The following is a 12,654-nucleotide window of genomic DNA, read 5'->3' on the forward strand; positions in this document are numbered from 1 at the left end:
TCTAAATATATACCGATTATCTTTTTCAAAGTAAGATATAGGAAATACCTCATATATCATTTGTTTTGTATATGAAACAAACTATAAAATCTTACTGAAGAATTTCACGATTGGCTCTGGAAAGACAGAATATTCGTTCACTAAATAGAAACAAGATTTAGTTTGTGTTAAAATTTATTTATACGAATTAAAATATCAGTTTAATATCCAATATTGTCCTGATAAATAAAAATAAATATTTTTTATTTATATAATTCATCCACACATTATTTTTTTCATTTCTTTGATTTGAATCTTATTTTTACTTAGTTCATCGTTTTCAGTTTTTGTCGTCCCCTTTTTCATCTCCTTTCACTCTCTAATCCATAGTCCACACAAACACAATACACGCACATCTCCGTCTCTGCCATTAATCTCTTCAATTCGCCATTGACACGTCCCACTCACAATAAAAATTAGAATTCTTTTATTATTTTTATTTTTATTTACTAATGGTTAGAAACCAAAATAAAAGGTTAAGCGATCGAAAAATTAGTTAACCGATTAGTGGTTAACCGAATTTAGTGGACTAGCATATGGTTAGTGATCTTAAATATTATAATTTATAACTTTAATTAAATTAAAATGGACTTATCCTTAAAAAAAAAAGGGATAAACAAAATATTAGTGGGAGACTAAATGCGATATTTTTTTCTATATATCTCTATTCCTCCTAACCTAAAGGAAGATACATTACTGCCAATGCCATAAAAACAATTTTATTTTTAGAATGAGTATTGACTTTTGGTATTTCTTAGAAGCTTTAGTGTATATTGATTTTTTAAAACATAAATGGTGATTCCCCGCGGAGAACGGGGGATAGGAAATAGGGAAAAAGTTCTTTTGAACATCAATAAACGGGGATGAAGATCCCCGTGGGGATGGGGGCAAATATATCCCCGTTTAATCGCGGGGACGGGGATGGGGAATCCCCGACTAGCCGTGGGATGGGGATGAGAAATGCATTCCCCGTCCCACCCCGTTTACATCCCTACTTATTTGGAACAAATAACCCCTAAACCAAAAAAAAAACATTCAACATAATATTACATTAGAAATAAAAAGATTTTCAAAATATCAATTGCTACATCTAACTAATCTACTGATACATTAATAAAACGGCAAAAAAACTCATGAAATCACTAATATTAACCTATATGATGGGTTATTTGTTCCAAATAAGCAAGTTGATGGGGTTAGTTTGTAATATTTTAAAATTTAGGGGTCAGTTGCAGTTTTTGGAAAACTTGAGGGCGTTGGAGATATATGAAGCCTATTTTAGAAGTTTACTAATTTTTGGCTCGTGCGATGTACGAATTCATTTTAATATATAAATATTAACAAAAATATAATCTAATAATTATAATTAATGATATAAAGGTGCTATATAAATTAAATATTATTATTTTATTTTCACATTTACTTTAACTAATCTTTTTATAGATAAATATAATAATCTAATTAATATTAATATTTTTATCTGTGAAAAAAAAAAATTACACCCCAGCTCCATCGTTACTGTTTTATATTATATATAGATAGATTATATGTCTTTCATAAATGATTACACAATGTAATGTTATGTTGAAGTTTCAAGTTTTTTTTAGTAGCAAAAATATGTCTAATGTTTCTGTCAAAAGAAACTTTGGTCATAACATTTAAATGTTCTAATTTTACCCATAATGCTAACAATTAAGAGCAATTTTATTCCTGAAGTATCATGCGCCGCACTCTCTCCTATGCACAACCGTTTGTCTTAATCCAATAGTTACTCCTTTTTAACCATACAGTTACTGAGACGAACGAGTATATGCCCTTCGGACTGATGAAATGTGTGTTCTGGACCGTTGTCTCTGAGGTGATAGGCTCCTTTCATACTACGATGCCGGTCGGAGGAGATGTTGAATTGTGGCATAAGTATTTTCGCGGTTAACACGACGTATTGCCTCCTCTGCCACTCTCATCTTTTCCCTCATTTCCACCATTTCTGCCGCGTGCTCAGCTCTGACGTCGTCCATCTCGTAGTGAACTTGGTTGAGATTTTGGCTAAACTGCCTATTGACCTCGTCGAGGAATCGTTGGTGTTGAGGATCCATAGGCTCCTTATGGCGTTGGTCGTGGGAGGCTCCTTATGACATCACCAGGTGACGCACCATGCCATGTAGCAAGCGTGCTGCCATGTGTTCTCATTTCATTGGTTTGAGGCCTTCAACTACTAAAGTGTCAGGCGACACACTTTGTCCTTTGTTCCATGTCCTTTGCGCAACCATTTGTCTTGATCCAACAGTTACTCATTCTTTACCGTATGGTTACTGGATGAAGGATAGGTACTTTGTAGGAAATATTTTTTCTCTAAATCGGATGGTTCCTATGAGTCTTTCGGAACCAAAAGGTGACATTGTGTAAAAAATGTTTCCATGAAATATTCCTGATGATATCATTATTTTTAATCAAGATATAGTTTTGATGAAAAACTCCCCAAATAAATATGGGTAATAATTTATATTAGTCTCATTCTTTTTACTTAACATACTGTTTAGTCCATTTATTTTGAAAAACGCATTATAAGATCTTTATATTTTGTTAATATTAACTCTTATGTCATTCTGTCTAATTTTTAAAGATTTTTAACTGTTATATTTCGCATGAACAAATTGGTCATTTTGTATTGTATTATGGTTATAGTTGTCCTGAAAGTTAAGATATATTCGATTAAAAATCTAAAAAGATAGACAAATGGGATAAAGAGTTAATATTAACAAAGGATAGAAACCTTATATGATGTGTGTTTCAAAATAGGAACTAAACAATGGGATATATTCTATCTTGTTATTAAACCCTACTCACTCTTCTATAAATAAAATAGCTACTCACTCCTTTTTTTCATTCCAGCCGCGAGTCCGTTTTCTTCATCGTCTTTGTTAATTTGGTATCCATTTTCTTTCTGTTTTGCAATTTTAATTATTTACTTTGAGAAGGAAGATCGCAGTGATGACTCAGGAAATTCAAGCTCAACAGACCGGAATTCAGGCTTCTCTTTCTATAGATAATTTGGCTTCTCTTCTTTCGCTTAATCTTTCGATTCTGATTTGATTTTTTTTTTTGGAGTATATGGATTTGGGGGAAATCGAGGTTGCGATGACGATCTCTTTCTCGATTTTCATATTATGATCCATTTTATAGTTTCTCGATTTTGATTCTAATCTAATAATTAGATTGATTTCACTGAAAATATTAAAATTATTCCGACTTCCATTAAATCATATCAGGTTATCAGGTAGGGATAATAAATAACAAAATCAATGTTATTCCCACTGACCTGAGCGATCTCTTCTTCTTTAGTTTAGTTTTTCGATTCTGATATGATTTGGGGGAAATTGAGGTTGCGATGAGGATGAACAGCTCCCTCTTCTGAGTTATGTTGCGAAAATCCGAGTAATCTCCTTCAGATCCATTTTATAGTTTTGTTCATTAGATTTTGATCTAATCGAATAATTAGATTAATTTCCTTAATTGCAAAAAGCAGCTATTTGATTCTGCAAATACTGTTCATGCTTATGTTCTTTAGCTTAGTTTTTCCATTCTGATTTGAATTTTGTATTTTTTATTTTTGGATTTGGGGGAAATTGAGGTTGCGATGAGGATCAACAGCTCCCTCTTCTGAATTAAGTCGAGGAAATCCGCTGGCAGAATCGAACCTATAACTTCTTAGCCACCACTGAGTAATCTCCTTCCTCATTTTCTTATTCCGATCCATTTTATAGTTTCGTTCATTAGATTTTGATTCTAATCGCATAATTAGATTTTGACCTATTTTAGCCACCATTGTTCAATTTATGTTCTCTCAAAATATCATTCTATAAAATTTAAATTCCTATAGATACTTTATTTTTAATACAATCATGAAAATATCAAAATTATTCTGTTTGCTTCTCTTTTTTATGATCATATTTGTTTTTTTATTTCAATCGTGGAAAGTTTTAGGTATTTGGTTTATTGTGCTTTTTTTATTTTAAAATAAAGAGTTTCAGCTGTTTAGTTAAGGATCCTGTGTTTGCCGAGTATCCTAAAATTAAGAAATTTTTGCTGTTCAAAAATCAAATAAAACTGGATCTAATGAGAAGAAATCCAGTGTCTCCAATTTGATATTTCCATGTTCTCTCGTATTAAGTCTAATTCTGAAAATTATTACTAATAAAGAAAGATAAAAAGTATTTAGTTTAATTCTTCTAAATTTAGTTAAAATCATTTAATATGTAAGATGGTCAAATGTAACAAATAAATAATATGCACACAATATACCATAGTGTTCACATAGAATGGTTTTATCACTCAAGGTCCATATGAAATTAATGTAAAATTCATAAGGTTTAAAGAAAAAATAAGTTTCATGAATTTCATGATTATTTTAACTTTTACCTTTCACTCATTTACCCATGCATAACAATCACAGTAGAAAATGAACAAGACATACATGGTATACTACCAAAAACAATGTCCATCAAAGAAATAGTGAGTCTTGATCTTTTTATTTCTATTCTTTTCTTTAAGTCATGCATCTTTTTTATTATTTGTTTCTCTTAACTTTTTAAATTTTGTTTTGTTTTTTCAATTGTTATTCATTATTTTTTTCTAATTATGTAATCAGTGTTTCTTTTTTCAGTAGTTTGTGCTTGCTTAGCTTATCTTACAATGAAAACTTTTGAATCTAAACTACATCTAGCTTAAAAGTTGGAAAGGTTTGGGTTTTTACTTTCTATATAACATGTTGTAAATGCGTGCATTGAAGGTCCAGTTGAGTCGATTACCTCACACCGGAGTCATAACAACATACAATTATCCTTTTGAGGGGACCAAAATGTTTGAATCGCTATAACTAGTTCAAATGTTCTTAAAAAATAGCTTTAATTTTCATAACTAAAAATATTAATTTAATATTTGATTAATGTGTCTAGAAAGTTTTTTTTTTTAATGAAAATCCTTATATATTCCCTTAAATGAAATAGAAAAGTATGAGTACAACAAGAAAACAAAAAGAAATAAAACCCCAAACAAATAAAGACTAAGCCAATACAACATTCGTGAAGGAGAGAAAACGACTACAAAAAGAAAAAAAAGAATCAATTAAATGTATAAAAAACACAAACGAATGATAAATTATACATTTCTCGTAAATCCAAATCAACATAAAAGATATTGTATTCCATCTGTTTTTCTACTGATTTGGATTTACGAGAAGTATATGATTTATTGTTTGTGTTTTTTTTTACATTTTAAGGGTTTTTCTCTCGTTCGTTGATCTTGTATGGCTATAGTTTGTACTTATATAAGATTTTACTCCTTGATGTACTTATACTCTTTTTTATTAGCCTGGGAACATGAGTCAAATATTAAATTGAGCTTTAATTATATAAAAATGAAAGCGTTTTCTTAAGAACATTTGAAAATGAATAAATTAACACCGTGAAAAAGGAAATAAGAAGCAAAATTAAAAGTTGTCTCGTTATAGCGATTTAGACCGTTTAGCCCTTGAAAAAGATAATTATATGTTGTTGTTATGACTCTGATGCCTGCTAATTTACTCAATTGTTTTTGCAATACATGTATTTACATCATGTTGTATAGAAACAGTGGATATTGGTAAGATCCAAAGTCTTTCAAACCTTTGAGTTAGACGTAATCTAGATTCACTTTTATTGTATCATACGTTAAGTAAGCATAAACTACAGAAAAACAAAATAGAGATTAAAGAGTTAGAGAAATAAAAAAGAATGAATAAGAGTTAGAAGAAACAAAACAAAGTTTTAAAAAAGGTAGAGAAATGGAAAATAAAAAAAATGCAGGACTTGAAGAAATGAATAAAAAAAGATAAAAACTCATTATTTCCTTGATCACCACATGTTGGTAGTATACGATGTATATTCTATTCAGATTATTATAAAAAGAAAACCATTCTCTATTGTAATTCGGGCGTATAGTCATATTTTGATTAATAAATATGAGAAAATGAGTGAAGGTTAAAGGTTCTAATTTACTAAATTTATTTTTTCAACTCATTAGTTCTTTTTTATTTTTCTAACTCTTAAATTTCTATTTTGTTTTTCAACAGTTTATGCTTGCTTAGCGCAGCATGCTACAGTGAAAGCTTTCGAATCTAGACTTGGGGTCTTGCCAATATCTTCTCTTTTTATACAAGCTTATTGTATAAAAAGAGTAGGTATTGACAAGAATCCAAACTTTCTCAACCTTTGAACTAGAAGTAGTCTAGATTCGAAAGTTATCACTGCGGCATATGCTAAGTAAGTACAAGCAGTAGAAATTAAAGAGTTAAAGAAATAAAAGAATGAATAAAAGTTGAAACAAAAAAAAAATTTGCGTTGGTTTTTCAACTCATATATGTAGATACTCATTTTTTGTCCGAACATTTTTTTGCTTTAATTGATTAAATTTGAAATTCTAACATATTCGTAAATTATATTAGAAGTATAAACTTTTCATCGCACATATAATTTATCAGAAAAATTAGATTTTTTATACTAAATTGTTATATCTTGGTGTAATTAACAAATTATATTTGAGATGTAACTCATTGAAAAAAATACTTTCCAAGTTATAAATTGTATTTGACATGTAATGTTTTATATTCTAAATATGGTTTTGAAATTGTCATGTTTCAAATTTATTAGTTAAGTTCAACTTGTATGGTTAGATTAATTTTTCAATCAGAATTCATTAGTTGTGAAATTATATTAAAAAAATTATAGTTTAAATATAAGTTATGATTACTAAATTAATTGTTAAAGTTACCCATATATCTTTAAAAATGATTTGTGATTATATACTATGTTCAGAATATAATTTACTTTCAAACTTAATTAATGACAAATGAATTAATAATTAGTGTCTAAATCAAATTATTAGATAAAAGTTGGAAGCAAAATAAAATGAATTATGGTCTTTTATTAATAAATAATGACATTTGCAAACTAATCACACTTCCAAACTCAAATTAAACCTAAATTCAAATGAAATTTTGGCATCCCAAAGCAATGATTCAGAATTCAAATCGAAGAAATCATCTAATTGGACAACATTATGGACTCTCAAATCCTGCAGCAAAAGAGACCACTCCATCAAGTAAAGTTTCTCGATTATGTGAAGCAAAGTTAATCTGACTATTTCAATTACATGGAGCAAATCATGCAGAAACTCATTCTCAAAACACAAGAGACAAATGTATTATTGAAAAAGAGTCCACATTTGGGGGCAAGTGAACAATTTGACTCTATTTTTTTTTACTGAAAAAAACTGAACTGAACTAAACTGAATGTTACTGAACTGAATTCTACTGAAACTGAAATAATAATATCATCCTTTAAAAATAGCAATGATTAAAATAAAAAGCTTATGAAATAATAATGGTTCTAATAATAATAATAATAATAAATAATTATAATTGTAATAAGTAATGATAAGTTACTGATTTGTGGTGAAACTCTTCGCCTGTTGGTTGAGAGCTTACCTATGACTTTAGAGGTCATGGGTTCGAATCGCATGAGTAGGGTAGGTTGAGGGTTTTCCTTTCTCTTTAATGTAATATTCCTTTGTTCAATGTAAGTGCATTGTGCACAACTTTTTTTTTAAAAAAAATGATAAGTTACTGAACTGAATGCTACTAATACTGAAATTAAGTAACAGGGTTTTACACTCATACTAAGGCAACTGCACAGCTATAAAAAGGGGCTTTTGGTTTCTCCAGGAAAAAAAGAGACAGACAACAGATTGAGAGTGAAAAGAAGTAAAAAAGCAACACAAAATTTGTAATAGGGAGATAACCCGAGCTCGGAGAAGGAAGAGATAAGAGGGCCCCATGGAAAATGTGTGGTCAGAAATCCATAATAGAGTCCGACCACAACGACCGAAAGTTTCAAAATTCAGGAGAGGTTGGCATTCGGGAGAAAAAAAGAGAGTGAAAGTGATTGAAACTCAGTGAAAACGGAGTGACAATTCATCGCTTTTGGCACGATATTTTCCGAAAAAATCTTCGTTTTGTTCAGAGTTCCACGTTGCAAATATTTACTCACACGGGATAAGGAGTCGGTTCATCGTTCGCAGGTTTCGGCCACCAGATCTCATTCAAGATGTTCGTCGGGGTCTACCTCTACCTCAACGCTGGACCAAATCCAAATAAAATGGGTCAAGATCCATATCAAGAACGAGTCAAAGTCCTAATATACAAACTTATGTATTTACAATCTCATTGTTTTAAATATTTCAAGTTGACCCCTCTAGTTTTAATTTACTTCATGTTAACTCTGATAGTCTTAATTTGTCCTAATTAAGCACTTCTCGCATGTCCTATTTCCAGCTCAACAAACCTGATTTAAACATTCATCCACTTTAATTCATTTTAGTATTTTCTTTGTGTATTTATTTTCATTAATTTCAATTTCATTCATAATTTAACTTTTTATATATATTATATCAAGTTGTTAGATAATATATGATGACAGTTTATTTTATTTTATCTTAAAAACATAAAGGTGATTGAAAAATTTAGTTCATTTGATCGGTTAGTGACTGGGTAACGTGAGTTTGACCATTTTTAACTAAAATTGGGACTCGGTGTACACTCAATTAACATAAACTTATAGTACTATCATTATATATATATATATATATATATATATATATAGAGAGAGAGAGAGAGAGAGAGTATGATGAGTCTATTTTTAATTTAAAATCGTATTGACCGATTACTGATCGGTCAAATGTACTAAAATATTAAGTCATTTTTGCTGGAGATGTATTTTTTGGACAAAATGAATTCTAGGTACCAAATTGTGAATTGAGATAAAGTTCAGGTACCATCAGTATAATTTACTCATCAAACTCTCATTGACCGGCCATTCAGTGGTAAAATATACTAATTATCCGGTTATTGTTACTTCAGGTATATTGTTTGGATAAAATGTAATCTAGGTACTAAAATATAAACTAGTGTAAGTTTAGGTGCCATTAATGTAATTTACTCATTTATAATCTCATTGTTTTAAATATTTCAAGTTGACAACTTGATCAATATTTGGGTTTTAGGGTCAAGTGGGTAGAGAGAGAACTCTCTAGGGTTTCAACTTTCCTGCCTCTCCTTTTCTTCTTCAGCCGCCGACTCCCACCACCACCCCCTTTTCTTCTCCTCCTCCTGCTTCGGCCAAATTTCAGTTTTTCCCTACTCTTCTTTTTCTTCGGACTACTCACAGCAAGGGCCAAGTTGCTTCTATCTAGTTGAGGAGGAAGAAGGAAGCTTGTCTTCCTTCTTCCTCCTCCCTGTTTTTTTTCTGCTTTTGTTTGTTTCTAGTATTCTAGTTGTGTTTTCTGTTGGCTTGTACCAGATTATTTTGTGCGGATCTGATATATTTTATCTGATCTCTGAATCCGTTTGAAGTGCATCTGTTGGTTAAGATCTTTGTTGGTGTAGCCATTTCTGGATCTACGGGATTGCAAAAGAAGGGACATAGATCCAAAGTTTCAGAATGGTTCCAAGGATGAAGATTGGACTACACTTGTTCCACTGCGAATCTGGAGTTACGATAAATATACGATTCAATGGTTTTCTATGTTAGTTCTACCTTTAATGGTTTGTTTTGCTATTTTTAGTCATTTTCTTACCCGTGTGGTTCATGTATTAGGCTTAGCCTATATGTATGTGAGTTTTTACTCCTTACTCTCTTCTCATTGTACTAGCAACCTTATTATCTAATGAAATTTAGCTTTTCCATCAAAAAAAAATATATATTTCAAGTTGACCTTGTAATTTTAATTTACTTCATGTTATCTCTGCTAAGCTTAATACTGTAGTTTTAATTTACTGAATAGTGATTATAATACGATTATCTTATCTCGATCACTGGATTGTTTGGATTGTTTGTTAAATCGTATATTAATAAACTTTTACATTTCTTTTTATAAAAAAAATAATAATTTATAATTGTTCGTTCGATTCTGGTTGTAAAGTGACTGAATTATCCCGATCACTGAATAGTGATATATAAATAAACGATGAATACTTGATATAATCTCACCCTACCCCGTCCGATAAATCGTTATTCATGTCATAATTTAAAATTAGGTTTAATAATAGTCATTTGATCAAACTTGATCATGTGGCTGCAATTAATTCCGAAAGGGAAATTGACATAAAAATTCAATTTAAAAAGTTATTTACAATTATGTCAAATGATATTTTAAATTATATCAAACTGATAAAATTATCACTTTTAATATATTTTAAGGATATTAAAAGTTTTAAGGATTAAAGTTTATAAATTAAGGGTATAGAATATATTTACTAAGGTTTATAATTTATGAATTTAGGTCTAATTTTTTTTAAATTAAAGTATAAATTCATACTTTATGGAAAATAATGATATATTGAAAATTAATTTTAATGAAATGACTTAAATGTAATTTTATAACAAATTGTGATATTCATGTAAAAAGCTCTTTAAAGCAAGACTTATAATCAAACAAGGCCCATTTGAGACATGGACCCATGAATGGGCCCAAAAGAATAGAGAAAATAATTTAGACATATATATATACAAGTAAATCAAAAAGGAGGATATGAAAACTCAAAAATTAATATAAGAGGAACTTTATGTATATGGAAACAATAGGTACTATATACTTATACTTTAAAAATGCTAAAACAATAAGTAAATCTTATGGATAAGAAAATAATATTTACCCAAAAATAAATTCCTTCAATAATCAACAAAATAACCCAAATGTTCCCAAAACTATACATAATTAATATAGTTTAAATACCAAAAAATGACATATACTAATATCCATCCATTATTTCTCAAAATATCAAATAACTAATATTTAAACATAGCCTAAGTTAATAAAAAGGAAATACTTATATATATATTTATACTTATATTATAAAATAAAATAAAAATGATATACCAATATTCTAAAATAAATGTATATACTAAAATTCTAAAATAATTTGAAAAACATGTATTACATAATTATATATATATATATATATACTAAGGATTAAAAGTCTAAAAGTTAAGAAAAAGGGACCGAAATGACATTTTTTACATTTTGGCAGATTTACCAACGGAAAATCCGTCGGTAAACCGCATTTAGTGACAGAATTGACAAATTACAGCAGCACTCCAATATTTTCCAGATTTATTCAAAAGCTTTAAATTAAATCTAATTCAATCGTTTTGGACTTCCGAACTACCAAAGATGGATCATAGTCGAAAACGGAAGTTCCTAAAACGATATTTTTATTTTAAAACGTTATTTGGAAACCTCTTTTAAATTAAAAAAAAAACTTATAATTACAACATTTTCGATACCCGAACTACCTTTTTATCGGATCACGGTTCGTATTGGGATATCCAAAACGAGGTTTTTATTTTAAAACAAAACCGAATTTTATTTAACACGAAACGAAAATTAAATAAATACGCTAACTAAATAAAACGTGACAAAATAAATAAATAACTAAAGGAATAAGAACTATAGCATAAAAAAATAAATAGAATGAGAGAATAAATTAAATAAGATAAAGAGTCTAGTCCTCGGATAATACCTTTAATTCGGTATCTGACAGTCGAAGCCGATTGATTCCACGAACCGCGAGCTCCCGTTTTTAATGAAAATTTAGTAAAAAATTGAACTTAGGAAATTTGGAATTTTTGAGAAAAAAATATTTTTCTCAAAAAATTCACACTCTCTCTCTCTAAATGTTTAGAGTTAGAAAGTTTATCCAAAAATCCCCCTCCCTAAGCCCTCTTTCACCTTGGGATCCGTGCCTTATATAGGCCCACGGATCCCGTAACAATGGGCGACGCCCAAAAAAATTTGGGTGTCGCCCATTGTGGTTGGGCGGCCGCCCAACCTAGTGTTGGGCTACCGCCCAACCTTGTTGGGCGGCCGCCCAACAATGTTGGGCGTCCGCCCGACGCGTTGGGCGTTCGCCCGACGTGGTTGGGCGCCCGCCCAGTGTCACGGGGCCAACTACTTGACACCGTGTGGCGCTTGCTTCTTCCCCAAAAGCTAAGCCAGCCAAGAGTCCCACCTTATAAGATCTGCAATAGGCACATGTACGGGTTAGGAACAAGCCATATATCCATTAGAGAAAAGGGACAAGCATCACAGTAATAGCATACAGACAATCCACACCAGTCACATATCATAGCAAGCAACAGCATACAGAAAGGAACACAATATATGAATAATGCACGTGGGCTTTTATTAATTATAAGGTAACCATATTACACCCTCAACATCCTAACATTGGCAGTGGGGGAGAAGGGGATATCCTAGGCTAATCCTAGTGTCAAGTCCCGGGGAGGATAGTCCTTCCCCCCTATAGTGTGTCTTATACTAACTCGGGTCCCTTTTCCAACGGACATTACAAAGCCCCGTACACCACGAACCCGAGTGACTTAGTACACTCCCCCACTCTTGGCCCTATTACATATACATTCATACACACTCTCACTCTCCCCATTACAACACTTGTTATTACAACTATTAGTACAACAATCCCCCCCTTTACATTAGTCCAACTCGCCCACTCCTAACACT

At 30.7% G+C, this 12,654-nt stretch overlaps 2 non-coding genes across 2 annotated transcripts; both read left to right on the forward strand.

Annotated features, from left to right (window-relative positions):
- Positions 1-3,020: 3,020 nt before the first annotated feature.
- LOC136231690 (small nucleolar RNA Z107/R87) lies at positions 3,021-3,123 on the forward strand. The gene has a single exon (XR_010690059.1). It is a non-coding gene; the product is annotated as a small nucleolar RNA Z107/R87 (small nucleolar RNA).
- Positions 3,124-3,666: 543 nt separating this feature from the next.
- LOC136231414 (small nucleolar RNA R30/Z108) lies at positions 3,667-3,765 on the forward strand. The gene has a single exon (XR_010689802.1). It is a non-coding gene; the product is annotated as a small nucleolar RNA R30/Z108 (small nucleolar RNA).
- Positions 3,766-12,654: the final 8,889 nt, after the last annotated feature.

The sequence above is a fragment of the Euphorbia lathyris genome, chromosome 5, assembly GCF_963576675.1.
Source record: "Euphorbia lathyris chromosome 5, ddEupLath1.1, whole genome shotgun sequence".
Lineage (NCBI taxonomy): Eukaryota > Viridiplantae > Streptophyta > Magnoliopsida > Malpighiales > Euphorbiaceae > Euphorbia > Euphorbia lathyris.